This window comes from Geotrypetes seraphini, chromosome 2, assembly GCF_902459505.1.
Source record: "Geotrypetes seraphini chromosome 2, aGeoSer1.1, whole genome shotgun sequence".
Lineage (NCBI taxonomy): Eukaryota > Metazoa > Chordata > Amphibia > Gymnophiona > Dermophiidae > Geotrypetes > Geotrypetes seraphini.
In genome coordinates this window covers 189,319,812-189,341,410 of record NC_047085.1, presented here as the reverse complement: position 1 = coordinate 189,341,410, position 21,599 = coordinate 189,319,812, and the positions used below count along the sequence as shown (strand labels likewise).

Sequence of the window (21,599 nt, the reverse complement as noted above, 5' to 3'; positions counted from 1 at the left end):
AGAGTGGCGTCTTTTCATTGATTCGTCAATGTTAAGCCTGAAAGCTGTTCTGTTGCACAATGGCAACGTTTATCCTTCAGTACCTGTTGGCTATGCAGCACATATGAAAGAAACATATGAGAATATGGAAATGTTACTAAAGTATGTCCAGTATACCAGGTATAACTGGAATATCTGTGGAGACCTCAAAGTCGTTGCTCTGTTACTAGGACTGCAGCTTGGCTATACAAAGTACTGCTGTTTCATCTGCGAATGGGACAGCCGAGACAGAGAGTCGCACTATTCTAGAAAGAACTGGCCACTCCGTAAAAAGTTAGTTCCAGGACAGAAAAATGTAGCACATGAATCGCTTGTTGACCCGACAAAGATATTTTTGCCTCCTCTTCACATTAAACTGGGACTCATGAAGAATTTTGTGAAAGCAATGAACAAGGAAGGGGAAGGTTTTCGTTATTTAAGACAGATGTTCCCAAGAATAACTGATGCCAAGATCAAAGAGGGTATTTTTGTTGGCCCCCAGATCAGACATGTTATGAGTGACAAGCGATTTGAAGATCTGTTAGTTGGGCCGGAAAAAATTGGCTGGAAAGCCTTGAAAGACGTTGTTGACAATTTTCTGGGCAATTACAGAGCCCCAAACTACATTCAGCTGGTAGACAAACTTCTCAAAGCATACAAGAGAATGAAGTGCAATATGTCACTCAAGATTCATTTCCTCCATTCACACTTGGACTTCTTCCCCGCAAATCTCGGTGCTGTGAGTGACGAGCACGGTGAAAGGTTTCATCAAGACATAGCTACGATGGAGAAACGATACCAGGGCAATTGGAATCCGTCAATGCTTGCCGACTATTGTTGGATGCTACAACGTGATGCACCCAGACACTGAATATAAAAAAAACTCGGGAGCAAAACACTTTTAATTCTGTTTCATTTAGTCGCTTGTGCGAAACGTAAACTTGACTATATATTTTATTGTCAGTAAACATAAAAATGTCTATTTCTCATAGTTCTTACGTGATGCAGTAAAACCAAAACCATATTTGAGCATACCAAGTTGGTACCTGTCATAATCACCAAAAACTTTTCAGGAATCAAGACTTAACCAAAAAATTGTTGTGCAGTGTAAGTTGTTTAAATTGACATTGGGTCCATTGACCAATTTTATCAATTCTAATTAAATGGTTTATTTCCCTATTTCTGGTTTGATTTGCACATCCAGGGGAGGGGTGGGTAGGAGGGAGAGGGATATTAAATTAAAATTTGCTTATTAATTACATGTATGTATGTATGTATGTATTGTATGGTTTATTTGGGATACATTGGAATCAGGTGGGTGGAAGGGGGTGAAATTGGTTTCTCGTATTTATGGATGGATCTAAGTGCTGTTTATCAAATTACTTGTATGTGTTTTTAGACTGAAAAATTAATAGACTAAAAAAAACAAAAAAACAACCCTATCTGGTTTGTGGCCTTTGAGGACTGTGATAGCCTACCCCTGCCTCAGCATCATATCTGATGTTCGAGTTCAATAAGGGATGGTATGCTGAACTTTTCCTGCTCTCTGCTGCCCCCAGTCAGTTATTACTTCTGCAAGCAAGCGTACAAGAGCAACTTTGATCTGCTCAGTCTTTTTTGCTTTTCATGTCTTTTTTGCATTTGTTTGCAGGATTTTGTATTCCTGCTTGGCTCCAGTAAGACTGCCTAACGTGCGTGAGAGGAGCAGACTTCAGTCTGCAGATGACAAGTAGATCCTGCAGCGATCTGCTCAGCCAGCCTGCTGGAACTGTGGAGCTCAAGGGTTTCCCCTGCTGTTTGTTCGCTCCTTGACTTTGATCAGGAGTGCAGTGTAGACTGTACGGGCACCAATTGCATTTCTTTGGAGTGCACATGGTGCCGGCTGCACTTTCTTCCTGCCTCATTACGGCAGTTGGATCCTGACCCTGGGGGTTGAGGCTCAGGCTGGCTGTGGCTCGACTGGCAGCTGAAAAGTCAATTTTCCTGGTGGCAGAAGTCCTTTTCTTATTCCAGCTACCATGAGAGGAACTGTGGCAGGCTGCAGCACATCTTCCTAGCATCTGGTCTGCGAGTAGGGCTGTTACAACCCATAGGACAGGAGGGGAGAGGCGGTGTCTGAAATTGTGAATTTTAAGGTTATATCTTGATGTAGTCTTGTTCCCTCCACCCCCACCCCAAGAATCCTAAAACTGCTGGTTTTGGAGGTCCTCTAGTAGAGTTAAAGCAGTTTTTTTTTTTTTTTTTCCAGCGAGAAATCCTGGAGGAAGCCATCTTGGATTTTTCCTGATTTAAATTCTAAGTTCTGAAACTTCTTCAAAAAAGTCTTGTTTTTGCTTCTAACCACCCAAGTGGAGGGTGAGCCAGAGGAGCACTGATGTGGCCGACTATATGCTTATGAAGCTGTGAATTAGATACCCCTGACGCAGCACGACAACGCGAAACGAGAAGTTCCCCGTTGGGTTTCCTAGCTGCTTTGCCCAGGATCGTGAATTAAGAAGTGCCTGGAGAACGGCAGCAGCTAAGTGGTTTTCTTTTTACTGGCCTCTTTACTTGGGTCTGGACTGTTGTGCTTTTGTGCCCCTCTTCCACAGTTTCACGTTTGGGGTTATGTACCCTGGGTGCTAGTGGATCTGGCACACTTTGGTCTCATGGCATGGCTCTTTGTGCTGGAAGGGCTACTCAGATCTGGTTGTAGGCACTCTTTTGAAAGCCAAGAAACATGCCACATTTGTTGTCTGTCAAGGCATGGGATACTTTCAACACTGGTGCTGCAAGGAGCAGCTGCTTCCTGCCACAGCAATGATATTTGCTGTCCTGTCCTTTTCTTCATTAAGGTCTGGATATGGGGATGGCGGTTTTCTTGCTGAAAGTTCAAATTTGTTTGTTTAATTCTCACTGCCCTTATCCAGGGCGAGTTACATATTAACATACAAAATAAAACATTTACATTTGTCATATAAAAAACTTAAAGGACACACTGTAACAAATTACATACTTACATATCTTATCAAGTGGCTGGAATATTCTGTTTCAGGTCCTAGGGTGCCAGATGTTCTCTTTCTGAGCACCTGGATGTTATTGGGTACTTCAAGAGTGCTCTAAGGCTGTGGTCCCCATTTTTTTAGCCGTGTCCATCGTGTTGGAAAGGCTTGTGAGGGCTCCGTTTGAGCCCTTACCCTAATGAACTTGACTATTAAGATAGTGTTTCTGGTTGCCATCATTTTGAAGTGTGTCTCCGAACTGCAAGTCTTGTCATGTAGAGACCTTTACCTGCGTATCACAGAGGCTGGGGTTTCCTTGAGGACTGTTACTTCTTTCTTGCCGAAGGTGTTCTTGGCGTTTCACATCAACCAAGAAGTTTGCCTTCCAGATTTCTAGCCCTTGGATTCTAAGACGGACAAAGTCCTGAAGTTGCTGGATGTCAGGAGGGCTATTCTGCATTACCTGGAGGTTACGAATGATTTTGTCTCTTGGACCACCTTTTCGTCTTGATGAATCCAGGTAAGAAGGGGAGGCCGACTTCCAAGGCTACCACTTCAAGACAGCTATTTTGTCCCACTACGTTGTCTACGGTAGGCAGCCTCCCTTCGTGCTTTGAACGCTTTCAATGAGAGGGACTGCCTTTTCCTGTGCTGAAGCCAGGACAGTTCTTTCAGATGAGATTTATTGGATGGCGACTTGGTCAACCCTTCACATTTACACCAAGATTTATAGGGTGAACATAGCAGCTCAAGAGGACTCCACCTTTGGAGCCTCAGTTTTGAAGGCAGGCTTATCTCATCCACCCAGGGTTTGTGAGACTGCTTAGGTATGTCCCATGGTTTAGCATTGGTACTATAATATATGATCTCCAAAACTGAACCTACAACGGCGTGAAAAGTGCACCACTAGCTTAATCCTTAAATAAGGAAAAAAGTAAGTTCAAAAACCAAGACACTAATCAGTACAGACCTGTGTAAACCCTCGTGATAACCAATGGCCCCAGGCAGGTATTTATTAAGTGACAAACACTTAGACCGAAATCTAAATAAATCCTGCCCCGTACCTCATCATACCTTCATACAATGTGATAAATAAGCTGATGAAACAATCAAGTGCATGAACACTACCGGAGAAGTGCCAGGAGGAGAATCTATAAAATTGTAAAGGAAGTTAAAGAAAAGCCCTTCCGGAAGAACACACACAAAAATCTGAAAAATAAACAAAATTAAAAAACTCAAAACCAAAATTGTGAATCAACCAAAAAATCATCCAAATGGACGAGGTCCACGCAAAAGTCCAGATCAATATCCGAGTTCTGATAATGGTATGAAGAAAACAAAAACTTAAACTAAATATCCCCAATGAAGTCCAATTTTGTGTAAGTGTCCACAATAAAATATGCAAAATCCGTGAGAAGAAAACTTAATACTCTAAAAGTCACTGCCACTTCCAGCTGGAGTGGCCCAACGCTGAGTTCGTGGGTCTATAATAAAACACACAACGTAGGGCAGAAAAAGACCACCCCACATTAATTAAATAGATTAAAGTACTTAGCTCAAGCAGCTGGAATTTTTAAATCAAATGCAGATACTATTCCGCGCTGTATCTCCACTCGACAGGTCCTGTTTCAATATCCTCATCAGGAGGGAGAAAAAAATCACCAGTTCGTTGTATTAAGATGGTAATCCAAGGAGCCAGAACCCAATGAAAGGTCTGAAGCACCACACGGGCAGCGGCACGATCACGCTGCACTAACAAATACATCAGAAGGAAGGGCCTTTTTTTTTTAAAACAAGCCCATGTGGTGTTTTGGACCTTTCATTGGGTTCTGGCTCCTTGGATTACCCGGCGAGGAAGGCCTTGAAGCAGTTAGTTTAGAACGCTGCTGCTGTCGCTGTTTTTGGAGGCCTCAGAGCAGAGGTATATTAGTCTCATGGTAAGAGGGTGGGTGGGGGTTCTATTGCACAGGGGAATGGGAGGAAGGAATAGAAAGATGCTGCACAAGGGAATGGGTGAGAGGCGAGGAAAGATGCTGCACATGGGGGGGAGAGAAAGGAAAGAGGAATAATTGGGGTGGAGGAGAGGAACAGAGAGATGATAGTTGTATATATATAAAAAAATAAGACATCCCCCCAAAAGTAAGACCTAATGTGTTTTTTGGGGAAACACGGTACTGTGTGATGAGGTTTGTTTAGTATACTGTCCCTATTTACTGGAAAAGATATTATCGACATAAGAACTTAATCTCTTTCTGTTACTGATGGGATAACTTTAAGTTCATATTTAATAAATTCAGGAAGTGTTTGTTTTTAATGGTTGTTTTTTTTGTTGACTCCTACCCAATTCTCAAAAGCTGTTGACCAGACTGTCTACCCCATGCAAAAATAATTTTGCATAGTTATTGAAATATTGACTGCGCAGGATAAGTAGTGCTATGGAAAAGTGGTTACCGGTATATCTTGCCAAGACAAGTCGAAAGATTCTATGAAACTACATGGCTTGCAACTAGTTTAACTTCTGCCTAATCAAAAGAAGTCATTTTTTTGAAGTTAATTGCCTTGTATGAACTCATGGTAGGAACAGCATGTACTCAGGTAATCACTTCTGCAGGACTTGCTGGTTATAGCATGTCTATTATAAGAAGTCCTTAATGGAGTCATCTTGGTGCTGGTAAAAGAAAACTGTACCTCTGCCCCTCCCCCCTCCTTTTTTTTTAAGGGTCAACCCAAGATTGTCTGAGCCTGTTGTGCTGCTGCTGGTGACCAAAATAAACTTTACAGGACGGGTGAGAGGAGACCAGGTGTTACAGGGAAAGAAAAGGCTTAATCCATAGACCAGGTGAAGTCACAGGCTGGGTATTTTGGCACCCTTAATTGCCAGCACCCTGGGCCAGAGCCTTATCTAGTCCAATGGTTAAGCCAGCTCTGGCTGCAGTCAACAGCCGCTTTGAGGTCAGTCTCAGGAATATACCTAGTTGGGCTTGAAGCTTGGCTCCGAAGCCCCCAATCACACTTCTTAGTGTCGCTGTGTACGGCTTTCACCTGGTCCTTTTGGGGCATTCCCCTCTGGCCCCATGAACTCCCCCTGCAACAACTAGGCTTTCCAATAGTGCTTGCTTAAAATAAATAAATCAATCAATTTAGCCTGGTTAGTTTTATTCCCCTTGTTGGGGGCTAATGCTATAGTAAAGAATTTAGGTAGAGAATTTCTTTAGTCACACCCAAAGAGCAAAAATGCAGGGCTGAGGTAGGCCGGGGCAGTAAAAGGGCTGCATGTTGGCCAGCACACACTGCATGGCCTTCAGAACCAGCAGTTTATTTTTATAGTGTGTAAATGTGAACTCATTCTGTCTCTCTCAGTGAGCATTTCAGATGTGCTGGTTCCTCCTCCCAACCCCCCCCCCCCCCCCCCCCCACAACCACCACCATCACCACACTTCAGTTCAACTGGATACATTTCTCTTGTCTGTCTGCCAAACAAGGCACCTTGGCAGTTAAAATCCTCTCTTCTATCTCAATTTATTCCAGACTGAGAGAACAAACCCCTGTTATGTGACAGGCTTTTTTATTCCTGTCCACACTGGGTCTGTATACAGGGAAGGTGGTCCCAGTGTGGTTGTTTTTTGTTTTGGGTTTTTTTTTTTTTACTCCAGAGCTTAACTCAGATTGTTATGCAGGCCCTGAACAGGTCCTTTCTACAACTATAAATTTTTTCTATAGCGCTACTAGATGTACACAGTGCTATACAGAATCACAAAGAAGATGGTCCCTGCTTGAAAGAGCTTACAATCAAAATAGACAAGACAGACAAACAGGATGTCATGGACACGGGGAACGGTTAAATCTGCTGGCTAGGTTGGTGGGGAGTAGAGTTATAGATTGAAGGCTAATGGCTGGAGAACAAAAAGCAGAAAGTGGGCTGAATACTAAAGAACTTTTCAGATTAGTTAACTCTCTGTTCAATATTGACTTACTCAAACGCTCCAATTCTGACCTTCCACCCTCCGCCACAATCCTAGCCGACTATTTTGCAAGTAAAATTCACAATCTGAAATCGTCTCTTGTAGCTTCCAGCACAGAACTAATAATCAACCTACCTACCGTAGGAAAGGAAAGTTCAATAGCAGATATGACTTGGACTCACTTCGAAAGCCCAGACTGGAACCTTTTTCTCAAACTGTACTCTAAATATGCAAAATCCAACTGCCTACTAGACAGCTGTCCTCCCTCTATCATGATTTCTGCCCCTCCCCCCCATTTAAAGCTTAACTCTTCAACTGGATTTCCCTTTGCTTGTCCACCGGCCACTTTCCAACGGAACTCGGCCATATCCTTGTATCTCCTATTATTAAAAATCCCAAGGAACCAATCTCTTCGGCTACCAACTATAGACCCATTGCCAATATACTACTCTTCCAAAAAAATTATGGAAGGTCTAGTTAACCATGACCTCATGAATTACCTTCTTCACGATTCCCAGTCTGGCTTCCGCACAAACCATAGCACAGAAACCATCTTAGCTTCTCTGACTAATTACCTCTCCCATTTGTTTTCCCTGGGAAAAAGCGCCCTAGTACTTCAGTTCGACTTGAGCAGTGCCTTTGACCTGGTTGACCATGACATTTTGCTCAGATGCCTCGACCTCCATTGGCATCACCGGACAGGTATTAAGCTGGCTCGCAGGCTTCTTAAAAAATTGTTCTTGCCAGGTTCACTGTAACGGAACCTTCTCCCAACCCTGGTGCAATTCCTGCGGAGTACCTCAGGGCTCCCCTCTATCCCCCTCTATATTCAATGTGTACATGGCTTCGTTGGGACATATGTTATCTGACTTAAAACTGAAATCATATATATATATGCAGATGACATCACTATTATCATTCCCATACCTCTTTTACACAAGAGACTGAACAATTCACCTTTTCCATCCTCACCAAGAGAGAACAATGGACCACTTTATTCAAATTAAAACTGAACCCAGAAAAATCCAAAATTTTCCTGGCTAGTCCTACCTGGTTCATAGACAAAACCGCGGAAGACAAAGGCGCGCGCCAACAACTGAGCGCAAGATGGAGGTGCGCACCGAAGAAAATGGCAGTTTTTAGGGGCTCCGACAGGGGGTTTTGTTGGGGAGACCCCCACTTTACTTAATACAGATCACAGCAGCGTTGTGGGTGGTTTGGGGGGTTGTAACCCCCCTCATTATACTGTAAACTTAACTTTTTCCCTGTTTTTAGGGAAAAAGTGAAGTTTTCAGTAAAATGTGGGGGGTTACAACCCCCCACAACGCCCCCACAACACAGCGCGATCTGTATAAAGTAAAGTGGGGGGTTCCCCCCCACACACCCCCGTCGGAGCCCCTAAAACCAGTTATTTTCTTCGGCGCGCGCTGCGCTCAGTTGTTGGCGCGTGCCTTTGTCTTCCGCGGTTTTGACCTGACACCGTCCTACCTACAAGCTAACAAACACCTTGAAATTAAACGGGTTAGACTACCCAATTAACCCTACTATCAAAATCCTGGGAGTCATCCTGGACCGATGCCTGACTTTCGAAGTCCATACTAATGCTCAGGTTAAAAAATGTTTTGGTACCCTCTGGGAACTTCGCACCATCAAACACTATTTCGACTTCCTCTCCTTCCGACTACTGGTCCAATCTCAAGCATCCTAGATTACTGCAATATTATATACCTGGGATCCTTTAAGAAAACCATCAAAACGCCTAAGAATCGTTCAGAATGCCGCTGTTCGCCTCATTTACAACCTCAAAAAATCAGATCATGTAAGCCCTTATTACAAAAGACTGCACTGGCTGCCGATAGAGGCAAGGATCATCTTCAAATTTGCATGCCTCTGCTTCAAAACCTTATCAGGCTCGTCTCCAATCTACCTGTCGGATCACCTTGAACTTTCAGGCCCCACCCGCACACGTAATGCCTACCTGTTTGCCTTCCCGTCCCTAAAGGGCTGTATCTGCAAGAGATTCCTTGATAGATCTCTGGCATTCCAAGCAGGCAAATGGAATAAATGTCTAACCACTCTCATCTCTAATTCGCCCTCCTATCAAACTTTCAGGAAATCAATTAAAACCTATCTCTTTGATAAATTCCTCTGACTCCCTTCTTTTAACCCTGCCTTGTATCTCTGATATGCCTCCGGATATCCTAACCACTCCCGACTTGTTAAATTAAACTGATTGTCTTGTTTGTAACTTCGCTGTCTATGTACAGTCTCTTACTTTGTTAACCGCTCTGAACTGTTATAATAATAATAATAACAGTTTATATACCGCAATACTGTTAAGTTCTATGCGGTTTACAATAGATTAAGCGAGGTACAAATTGATTGAATTTAAGAGGGGGGAAGAGGAGAGTTAATAGGACCGGAAATGCGTTGTTGAGGAGAAAGATATTAATAGGACAGAGGAATCACTATGGAGGAGAAAGAAGATAAGTGGGTCAGTTGTCTAGATACTTTAGGAACAGTTGAGTTTTTTTAGACGTTTTCTGAATTCCTCATAAGTAGTGGGCGAAAGCAGTTGATCTAGGTCTTTACCCCACAATGCTGCTTGATGTGAAAGAAGGTGTTCATGGTGTTTTTTCAGTTTACAACCTCTAACTGGGGGGGAAACGAAATAGGAATGAGAGCTTCTCTTGTGTCTGTTGGCAGAGAAGGTACTGCAGTATACAAAAATAAAGTTGTTATTATTAAATGAGAAATTCTCAGACTGGGAGAAAGTGACTAGTGGTGTGCCCCAGAGCTCGGTACTTGGGCCCATCTTATTTAATATTTTCATCAATGACCTAGAAAAAGGAACATCCAGTGAGATCATCAAGTTTGCAGACGACACAAAGCTATGCTGGGCAATCGGATCGCAGAAGGATAGTGAGGAACTCCAGAGTGACTTGTATCAGAGAAATGGGTGGAGAAATGGCAGATGAAGTTTAATGTGGAAAAGTACAAAGTAATGAATTTAGGCAGAAAGAACAAGTAAAACGAGTATAGAATGTCAGGAGCAACTCTGGGTAAGAGCGAACAAGAAAAGGACCTGGGTGTACTGATAGATAGGACCCTGAAACCGTCGGCACAATGTGCGGCAGCAGCAAAGAAAGCAAATAGAATGTTAGGCATGATAAAGAAAGGAATCACGAGTAGATCGGAGAAAGTTATAATGCCACTTTATAGAGCAATTGTCAGACCACATTTGGAATACTGTGTCCAACTTTGGTCTCCCAACCTAAAGAAGGATATAAAACTGCTGGAGAGGGTGCAGAGATGAGCAAGGAAGCTAATAAAAGGTATGGAGAATTTGTAATACGAGGAACGACTTAAGAGACTGGGATTGTTCTTCCTTGAGAAAAGGAGACTGCGAGGGGCTATGATCGAGACTTTCAAAATACTGAAAGGAATCGACAAAATAGAGCAAGAAAAAAAATTATTTACAATGTCCAATGTGACACGGACAAGAGGACATGGATTGAAGCTAAGGGGGGACAAGTCCAGGACAAATATCAGGAAGTTCTGCTTCACGCAACGAGTGGTGGACACCTGGAATGCTCTCCCAGAGGAAGTTATTGCGGAATCTACCGTTCTAGGATTTAAAAGCAAACTAGATGCACATCTCCTTATGAGAGGCATAGAGGGATATGGGTGATTAAAATTACGCCAGGTGTACACCTGGTTGGGCCTCCGCGTGTGCGGATCGCCGGACTTGATGGACCGAAGGTCTGATCCGGAGATGGCAGGTCTTATGTTCTTATCCTAGCCTTTACTCTAACCTTCAAATGGACCTTTCCAAATGGCATGTATTGAAATCAAATTGACTACATCTGCGAAAGACAGAGATGGAAATCTGCAAGAACTAAACTAGGAGATGATTGTGGAAGCAACTATGAGCTTTTGACATGCAAGATCAAGGTAAAGCTTCTCAAGAAGTTCATTCGAGACCTCCCAAAATGTGACATTGAAAACATTCTACCACCCAAAAAATTATAGGAGACTCTCAAAGAGATTTCAAGTAATGTCCAATAAATACGCACTAAAAAAAAAAAAATCCCTATGTTAATATCTACAAAACCAAAATATTCATTGAATAATAGTGCTCGGTCACATTAACACCAATTAGCACCAGCAACAGTGAATCAAGTAAGGTGTTATCAAATGCATCATAGCATTCCGGTCCGCCTAAAATGTTTTAAAACAAATCACTATAAACTATTTGTGTAATTTAGCAGGAACTTTGTGAGGGTAGCACTAGTGTCATAGGCAGCATATTCCATTGTTGAAGTTGAGTCTTAACAGCTGAAAGAATTTCACAATTAAAGAGTGGAACAAGACAGACACAGATTGGAGAAGTGTGGCTAAATTACATAAAACTTTAATCTGAGAACAAATACATTTGGCCCCTTTGTTAGAATACTGTTTTATGTACAAAGAATACCAAGAGGATTGCGATTAAATAGAGAACCATGTTTCCTAGATAATTCAAATTATGTGGAGAAATGGAACAGTGATTTGTGTTCACTAGATTTGATGTTGCTTACAATTGATGTTTTAAATAGCATCATTACAGATTTAGACTCTGATTTGATCACAAAATTGGATGAATTAAAAGAAACGGAAAATAATGCTGATTTTGAGAGACATTATCAGGACCATTTAAAACAAATGGAATTATATCAACAAGATATTCACAAACAGAAAACTGCCAAATTCTGAAGGGATGAGATGGATTACACTAAGGGGTACGTTTACCCTTGGAAGGATAAGGGAAGGAAATCCTGAAGGAATTGGGGTACAAAGAAATGCTTAGCTTTTATCAACACATCTAGTGAATCATCTGTAGATAAATTGACTAGTGACTCATCTATAGATTAAGTACATCTTCAACAGAAAAAAAATTAATAATTCAGGCATAGTGAAAATACCTGATTCTTTTTTATGACTTATGGTTAGAGGAGAGCAAGCGAGTACGACTTCAGAACACAGCAAAATCAAAAATTGCAAAGTCTTTAATTTATCATCAAGATCTCTAAAGTGGAGGAATCTTTACTTCAATTAGATCTGTCTTTTGTATCTTTAACCTGTTATGATTCATATAATACTCATGCTTGGTTACAAAAACTATTTTGATCTTTAAGACTGAGGTTGCATTTTGGCTGGTCAGATAGGGAGGAACAGAATAGGGATACCAGTTCTTTTTTTAGATTTATATCATGTCCCATCATTGTGGATGTTTCCAAGTGTGACAGATGATATAATCAGTGTTTTTGAAAAACTAGTGCTTAGAGATGTAAGACAGCTAGAAGCTGGTCAAACTAAACACCATAACCTCTTACTCCCAATGTTTAGCACTAAAATCCTTGACACAAGATAGCTGTATAGTGATATCTCAAGCAGATAAGGGAGGAGAGGTTGTAGTGCAAGATAGGAGTGCATATCTCTCTGAAGGCCAATGTCAATTGATGGATGACACCACTTATAGATTAGATCGAGATCCTATACCTCAGTTTCAGAAGTGTGTGCATGATTTATTATATAAAGCCAATTCAGAAGGTAAAATTTGAATAAAATAATGTAAATATCTGTATTGCTTGTTTCCAGCTATACCAGTAATATATTTCCTCCCTAAAGTCCATAAATCACATCATAACCCCCTCCCCCCATCGACCCATAGTTTCTTGTAGAAATTCATTATTTAAATCTCCCAATATGTTGATTTCCATCTACAACCTTGTATGCGGAAATTGACTTCTTATATACATGATTTGATACAACATTTAGAAGATCTGAGTATTCCTGAAATTATGCAAAACAAGGTGATTTTGGTCACGTTAGATATCGCCTTGTTGTACACGAGTATTCCTTAGAGGGAAGCTCTGGCTGCTATTGATAAATATCTGAGTGAATCGCCTAGGGTGGGAGATAATTCAGAGATATTGCATTTCTTCTGTTTCTACTGTAAACCGCTTAGAACCTCACGGTACAGCGGTATATAAGAAATAAAATTATTATTATTATTATTACTACAAACTATGGCAGAGATAGTCTTCAAGAAAATTTTTGTTTTTGAAGATCAATTTTTTTCTTCAAATAAAGGGGGTATCAATGGATGCCATTATGGCATCCTCCACAGCATGCCTTTATATGGCCAAATTTGATAGAATACATATACTGTATACTCGACCAGGTCTTACGCCAAAGTACTTACTTGGAAGCATTTCATAGATGACATATTTTTTGTATGGTTGGGTTATAATGAGGAGCTTGATGAGTTTGTCTCGTATGTATTTAAACAACTGTAATCAACATATAAAATTTAGTGCCACTAGAGATCAGTCAATGATTAATTTTTTAGACATTCAGCTATAGTATCAAGCAGGTAGATTTGAAACTACTAGTCATAGAAAAATGACTGACAGAAACATGGTCTTATATTATCACAGCTATCATCCTAAACATTTAAGAAACAGCATATCTGTAGGTCAAATGCTAAGGTTAAAGCATTTGTGTTCTTCTACAGCTGAATTTAAGTTTCAGGCTGATATAATGTACCAAAGGTTTTGATAAAGGGGTTATCTGAAACAAGTTTTAAAGACAGCATATAAGAGAACTGCCAATACTAATCATGACTGGTTATTACTTCCTAAACATCAAACTATGCATCTTTAAACATTGGGAGATTTTGCAATTCCACACAGAGTTCTCTGAATCTCCAAGGTTCACTTTTAAGTGAGGGGGGGGGGAATCTTGGTGAACATTTGAAACAAGGGTATAAGGATATCCCCTGTAATACAGAAGGGTCACAACAATGTGGATCTTGCCAGTTTTCTATAATATAATGGGTATTGGTCCCTGATGTCAATATCATACATGAGATGAGAAGGAGCATTGATTGTAATTCAACTGACGTCATCTATGGAATTGTTTGCCCATGTAATTTATTTATTATTTATTTAAAAATTTATATACCGCATACAACTATACGGTTTACATATCACATACATAATATTTTATGTTCCCTGTGGTTTCCATACATATAACATGGACATAAGTGACTAACTTCATTAACATCCTCCCCCCAATATAAGATGTCAAGTACACCAAGTCAAATCAAATTTCAACAGTTAAGGAAGCAAAAGAGCATATGCAGACAGGAACAAATCAAGATCAAAAATTTTGAAATGCAGACGAACGTTGAATCATACATTCCTATCAGAATATTCAAAGAAATTTGCAAATGGAATAAGTATTAGCATAGAAAAGCATTAGCAAATAATTGCATTTTCAGCATTTTCCTAAAATGTATCCTCCTAGTACAGAATCGTAGAATACCAGGCAGGGCATTCCAGAGTTTTACACCGACCACAGACATCATTGGGCAGACAATTGCTTATTTTGCCTAAGGCTCTGATTGGCTCAGACGCCCCATTCATGGTGCATCTGGGGAGAAGTTTAAGGCTCTGATTGGCCCAAGTTGTTTAAGGCCTCTCCCAAAGATGCACCGTTAAGGGGCCTAAGGCTCTAATTGGCCTGGACACCTAAGGCCCTGACTAGGGGATGTCTGGGCCAATCTGAGCCTTAGGCCCCTTCTAGTGCATCCCAGGATGCACTAGGGAGGGAAAGGCCCATTTTGAAGAGGTGGGTCAGTCAACTAATTCAAAGGAAGGGGGAGAGGGGTCGGAGGCAGGGGGGTTTTGTGTGGCAGCGGGAGAGAAAGGGCATCTCTCCTGCTGGGGGGGTTTGCTTGGTGGGAGAGAGTAGGCATCTCTCCTGCTGCTGGGGGGGGGGGGTTGCCACTGCAGGGGGGGTGTTTGTGGTGGGAGAGAGTAGGCATCTCTCCAGCTGCTGGGGGAGAATCGTCGCTACAGGGGGGTATTAGTGACTGGAGAGAGTGGGCACCTCTCCCGCTGCTGGGGGCGGGGGTTGTCGTCTCTGCAGCAGGGTGTTTGTGGTGGGAGAAAGTGAGCATCTCTCATGCTGCTGGGGGGGGGGGGGGGTTGTCGTCTCTGCAGGGGGGTGTTTGTGGTGGAAGAGAGTGGACATCTCTCTTGCTGCAGGGGGGATGTTGGTTGACAGTAGGATAAGTCTGGTTGTCCTGAATAAGAGGTATGTCTGTAGCGTTTAGAGGTGATAGTGTGAAATATGTAATATATGGTAGTTCTTTGGATGGGTTTGGGGATTTTTTGATCAGATTATGATAATATTGAAATGTAGCTTTTCTAAGATGAAAATTTATAATATCTAAGAACTATTCAAAACTTAGGTCAGTAGCAGATACTGTGTTTTTTGGTTGTTTTTTTTTTTTTGGTTGGGGTTTTTTTTTTTCTACATATGTCCAGCTTTGCACATTTGTCTTTTTATGACTTGTAGGTTGTAATGATACCAAGGGTTGCGAGGATGCAATTTTGAAGGCGTTATGGTTTTTAAAGGGGCTACATTATCTAATACATTTGTTAATGTGTTGTGGAAAATGTCTATCCAGTTTTAATGTATTGAAGTCAGTGGGGAACTCGGAGAAGATGGTATCGATTGTGGGTCAATTTTAGATAGGTTATGTGATTTTAAAGGAAGGTATAGTGAGCAAAAGAACGTGGGGGTAGGAATAGTTGATGAGATCCTAACTAGGAGGTAATCTGACCAGGTGACTGAAATAGGGGGGATCAAACTTTAGAATGAGGACATAACTGTAAGTTGTACTTTCTACTTTTCTTATGGCTTCTGTTATGTTCAAACAGCTTCAATAGTGGTGTATATTTCGGGGTTTTGGGGTTTTTTTTGGGAAGGGGGGGGTTAATGATCTGGTCCACATTTTCCTCCACACCCAAGATCTAGTGGGCCAGTTATGTGGCTGTGGATGGTTACAATTGCACTTCAGACTTTGCACATTCCTCCAGTGAAAGTTCTAATGTTACCTAATACACTGATGCAACATGTATTTGATTTTTTAAAAAAGTCACATTTTAAATAAGATACTTCCTATGTTTAAGAACTGCTAATGAGTCATGGTGGGCTTTTCCTGTAGCAATACTGTGCTAGGGACCCATGTTCAAGTCTGCAGTCTGTCGGGGCTGGCAGGGTTCAGGTGAGCAGCACAGGTGCCTGTTTTGTTCCTGGTGTAGGATAGTAATAGGAGCATTGTTGAAAGAACATGAAGATTTTAAAATGGAGGTTTGTTTCCCTGCTAGCCCTTAGTGTAAAGCTGTTGCGTACACTGTGGAAAAAACATTTAGGAATGGGCATAATTTTTTGGTTTTTAAGGGGCTATGGGATCCTTTTTGATACAGAAAGTAGGAGTTGTATTCAAGATCATAACAGAATCAGTCCCACTAAGTATGCAGAAGCTTCTGTACCACTTGAAGCCAAAATGTTTTAACATTGTTTTTTTTTTGTTGTTTTTTTTAAATTCTTTCATGACACAGCAGATTTCTGATGTGTGTGTGTGTGTGTGTGATTGGGGGGGGGGGTAAAAACTAAGGAGAGTGAAAAGATAATGCACTCGCCAATGCCATGTCATAGTATATAGGTTTATCTCTTCCTTCCATATGAAAAGTCTTGCCCAGTACAGCAGGGCGAGTTTGATTCTGTTTGTCATTCTGCAGGAAGCAGTGTTGTGTTTAAAATTGGCAGAAGCAAGAAGCAAAAATGTTCTGCTAGAATTTTTCCTTCCTATCAGTTTGTTGTAGAAAACTTATTTTTCTTATATCCATTGCAACAGTGGTGGTCAAGATCAGCCCATGAGGGCCTCAAACAGGTTTTGGGGATATCACTAAAGAATATGCAAATTTCCAAGTACGGTAAATAAATGAGAGAATCCCATGTGTACTGCCTACATCTATCTTGTCTATATTTAGGGATATTCTTAAAACCTGACCTGTTGCTGGCATTCAAGGGCTGAATTAGAGCATCCCTGCATAATGTCTCTCAGCCCTAGCCCAGTTCCAGAAAGCTCATTAACAAGGTCATCTATCAACAGCACACACTAAAACAACACACTAGAAAAATGATTGATCCAGAGTGGGTTTAATTTTTAAATCGTGATTTAAATTTACTATTCAGAGAATTTATTTCAATATGTTTTTTATATATATATATATATATATATATATATATATATATATATATATATATATATATATATATATATATATATATATATATATATAATAAACTAAAACCCAAATTAAAAAATAAATAAATATATATATATATATATTTTAATTTGGGTATTAGTTTATTATATATATATTTTAATTTGGGTATTAGTTTATTATATATATATTTTAATTTGGGTTTTAGTTTATTATATATATATATATATATATATATATATATTTTTTAATTTGGGTTTTAGTTTAATATATATATATATATATTTTTTAATTTGGGTTTTAGTTTAATATATATATATATATATATATATATTTATTTTAATTTGGGTTTTAGTTTAATATATATATATATATATATATATATATATATATATATATATATATATATATATATATATATATATATATATATATATATATATATATATATATATATATATATATATGTGTGTGTGTATATATATATATATATATATATATATATTTTAATGCCGGGTGCTGCAGCGCCATCTCCTCTGTCCGCCTCTTCCGTCATCATCCGAAGAAGAACCCCACAGTGCCGCTTCAAAGGGATGCCTCCTCCATCCGCCGGCCAGCCCTCCACGTCGAATGCCCCCTGCATGCTGGAGAGCCCCCACGCAGCTGAGCGCCGCCCCACCCGCACGCCGGGCATGACACGCACAACGCTGATGATTGACGCTGTGCGTGTCACGCGGGATGGCACCCGGCCGCGTAGGCCCAGACAGAGGTCCTCCAACCTGCGGAAGGCACCCGACGTGGAAAGCTGGCTGGAAGACGGAAGAGGAATCCCCCGAAGCGGCGCTTGCTGGACTGTAATTGCTCATTTATCGGGGCAGTGCTCAGTTTGCGAGTCAAAAAATTTGCTGAGTGTTTGCTCGTCTTGCAAAACACTCGCAAATCGGGTTGCTCGCAAACCGAGGTTCCTATATATAGTGAAAAATAATAATAAAACCTTGCGTGCAGAAAGGTTTAAAAATGCATAAATATAAAAGTCTCCGCTGCAAAGCATGAAAAAAGTGTAGGTGTCCTACACTAACAAATGTCACCGTGTAGCAATAGACTATAGAAAACATAAAAACCATCAGCTAATATTTTATGGGAACTTAAGATAACTTAAAATAACTATGTGCACGTTAGAAATAAAAAGGAAGAATGAAATAAAGCCATGGTGGCTCTTATCTAGTAGAGACAATCTGTAGTGCTCTGAGCCGAGCAAACTGAAAGTAAAACCGTCTAAAAAACGCTGGCAATTTAAAAAAGGGGGATTATATGGCAAGTGCCGTAGTTACAACTGTAATCATAAGCAAAAAGTAGCACAAAAAAAAAACAACAAACGCACAAAGATCTGAATAAAAAGGTTGGATGCTAAAGAAATCGATGGTCACATGATGAATTAAAACCCAATTAAAAATAATAAATAAAAATGAAAGGTCTAAAAATAACTGACACGCATCATGAAGATAGTATAGCTGTCCTACATTGACATACCCGGCGGGCCAGCTCTAGTAGACATTTGGTATTTTCTCAGGGGCCAAATATAATTACACTGTGGGCCAGATTTGGCCTGCGGGGCTGAATTTGACACCCCTGTCTTAGGGGGAGAGTGTAGCCTAGTGGTTAGAGCTACAGCCTTAGCACCCTGAGGTTTCCGGTTCAAACCCCATGCTGCTCCTTATGACCATGGGCAAGTCACTTAATCCTTTTTGTGAATGCATTTGGCGTGACCATGTCCAAGCACTTTGAACGGAGCTTTCAACTTTTTACAGCTGTGTGTGATTAATTTGAACATATTCCTTTAAGTGGACCTGTTTTTCAGTTCGCTGCAAGACTCCTGCGGCAGGCCACTTTGGCCAAAACATGTACATGTCTAGTCAATGAGTTGTTAGTCTGAAGAAATAAAGGATATTTGAAGTACATCTGAGTCCACCAGTCTTTCTTGGACATTTCCACTTTTTGACATGCAAGTCACTTAATCCTCCACTGCCTCAGGTACATTAGATGGATTGTGAGCCCACCAGGACGGATAGGGAAAATGCTTGAGTACCTGATTTGTAACCCATTCTGAGCTGCTTGGGAAGACGGGCTAAAAAATTGGCTAAATAAAATGCAAACTCTCAAATCCCCCATTCTGAAACCCCCCTCCCCCCAGGAAAGTTCTGTATGTAATGCACCTTTTAATTAGAACAGCCGTTCAAGATTTGACTTGGTATTCTGGTGGGGGTGGAAGCTGTTGTAAATAAGGTTCCCAAACTAACATAAATTTCTTATAGCATTTGGTTGATATAACCCCATAAGATTCGTGAAGCATTAAGCTGTTCATGGTAGAGAATGACAAGGTAACATATGAAACATGTGAAACCATCCTATGTCATTCTTTAGTACCTACCTCAGCCTCAGTCCTTCGACACCAGCAGTCTTCAATGTAAGGTTTGAGGGTCAGTGGCTGTGTCCATTCATACTCCAATTCTTCCCTCTCCCCTTAAAGAATAACACGGAGATGGTTTCCTGCGGTTAATCTAATCTGGTATTTCTGAGTCGCGCTATGCTTCAACCGGTTCAAGGCGATTTACAATAAAATAAATTACAGAATGAATATGCTACATATATAGTAGTTTGAGAACAGAATTATGAGTAGGGTAATAGAGAATGGATGTTTTGTGATTTTACTGATATAGCACTTGAGTAGAGGGTGGGATTTAGTGATATTAAATATTTTGATGGACGGTATCCTGATAGTCATTGCTGGCATTTCATGAAGTGATTAGAATATCCCTTAAGGTTAAGCTGAAAGGGCCCTTGCATTGGGTAGTCGCTTGTGATAGCCAGCTAATTTTGGTAGGCGTTCCTAACCTATGCGATTGATCTGATTGTTGCTGTTAGATATTGTTCAATTGCAACTAAATGAATCAAGATCAGAATGATTTATTCTACATCAGCTTTTTGATAAGGCTGAACTTCACATTCTGACAGTATCTCTTTTTACACAGCATTTGGATTAGTGATATTCATCGACTCTGAATGTTTCATATCCAAAGTTTGTACTAGTCACTAGATGAAAGAAATTTGACCGTATAGCCTTGCTTTTCAGCCAAGAACATAGACTAAGGGGAAATTGATGTCTCTGGAATCGACAAAATTTTCCAGGAAATAACCTTTTTAACATTTCCCTCAGAGTTACTGTAGGTACTTGAGGGAAATTCAAAAAACATTTCATGCATTGTTTTCCAATATTTCTAACTTTTTTCTTAGATCTATAGTATATTTAATCTCAACAGTTTGGATTGAACACAATTCAATTAATTCCTTATCCAATCGCAGATTTAATAATGTCATTTCAACCTTTAATTCTCTTACTTCATTTTCTTGTTTTCTTATTCCCTCAAGACTGAGTTTTTGGGGACAAAGATTTTCCCAGATTAACCACCCAAGTCCCACAAAGCTTCCATAGTAACTTGAGGAGGTTTATTCAAAGGAAATTTTTGAATTTGTATAGTTGTTAATTTCTCACTACACTGTCTGTCTGTCTTGATTATTTCCACTATCTGTTTTGACTTTAGACTAAAATCTGTAGTATAATAGGGTTTAAGCTTTTGGAATACCCACCCTCCTCTCAACTGTGCCTCAATTATTTACAAAAATATGAAGCTGCACTTTGTTTCAAGGTGGCTTTAACTGATGATCTATCTGTATGTCTGTCTCTTTGTTTTGTGCAGGAGTCTATAGTAATTGGTTATGTAGTATACAGTAGAACTGGTCTTTATTTTGTTCTATCAGTCTATATCCTTTATTTTGATACTGAGATTTAATGTATGTAAGCTACCCTGAAAAATGATATAACAAAATAATATACCTGGATTGCTTGCGAGTCGTATGCAGAATTTATCATTTGTTCTTGTTTTGATTTCTCATGTTCTAGATTCACCATTTAGTTTTGTGTTTTGTTAGGTGGGCACTAGAAATTCTTTTTAAAAAATTGTGTACCCAGCTTGGGGATTTTATGGAATTGAAACCAGCAGTTCCCATCTTTACATATTTTTGTTCAGTCCTGTGGCGTGGAGGAGTAACCTAATGGTTAGAGCATCTGGCTGAGAACAAGGGAAGCCTGGTTAAAATCCACTGCTGCTGTTTTTTGATCTTGGGCAAGTTGCTTAGCCCTCCATTATCCCAGGTGCAAACTTAAGATTGTAAGCTCTCTGGGGGCAGGAAGATAAATACTGTACATGAATGTAAAATGCCTGGAACTGCAGCTGGCAAAGCTGATTTTTTTTTTTTTTTAAATCTAAATTGCCTTTCCTTCACTACTGTGATATTCTGTTCCCTGTTGCCCTCTGACCCTCATCCCCCCCCCCCGCCCCTTCATCTGTCCAGAGTTGCTTATTACAGAGCAATAGGGGAAATGATGAATATGAAGGAAATGGGATGTTCTTCCTTTTTTTTTTTTCTTTGAGGTTTGATTTCTGTAGGTCTGG

At 40.3% G+C, this 21,599-nt stretch overlaps 1 protein-coding gene across 1 annotated transcript in view; it reads left to right on the top strand.

Moving 5' to 3' along the window:
* Positions 1-21,599, top strand: part of E2F3 (E2F transcription factor 3) — a 132,713-nt gene that overhangs the window by 54,212 nt on the left and 56,902 nt on the right.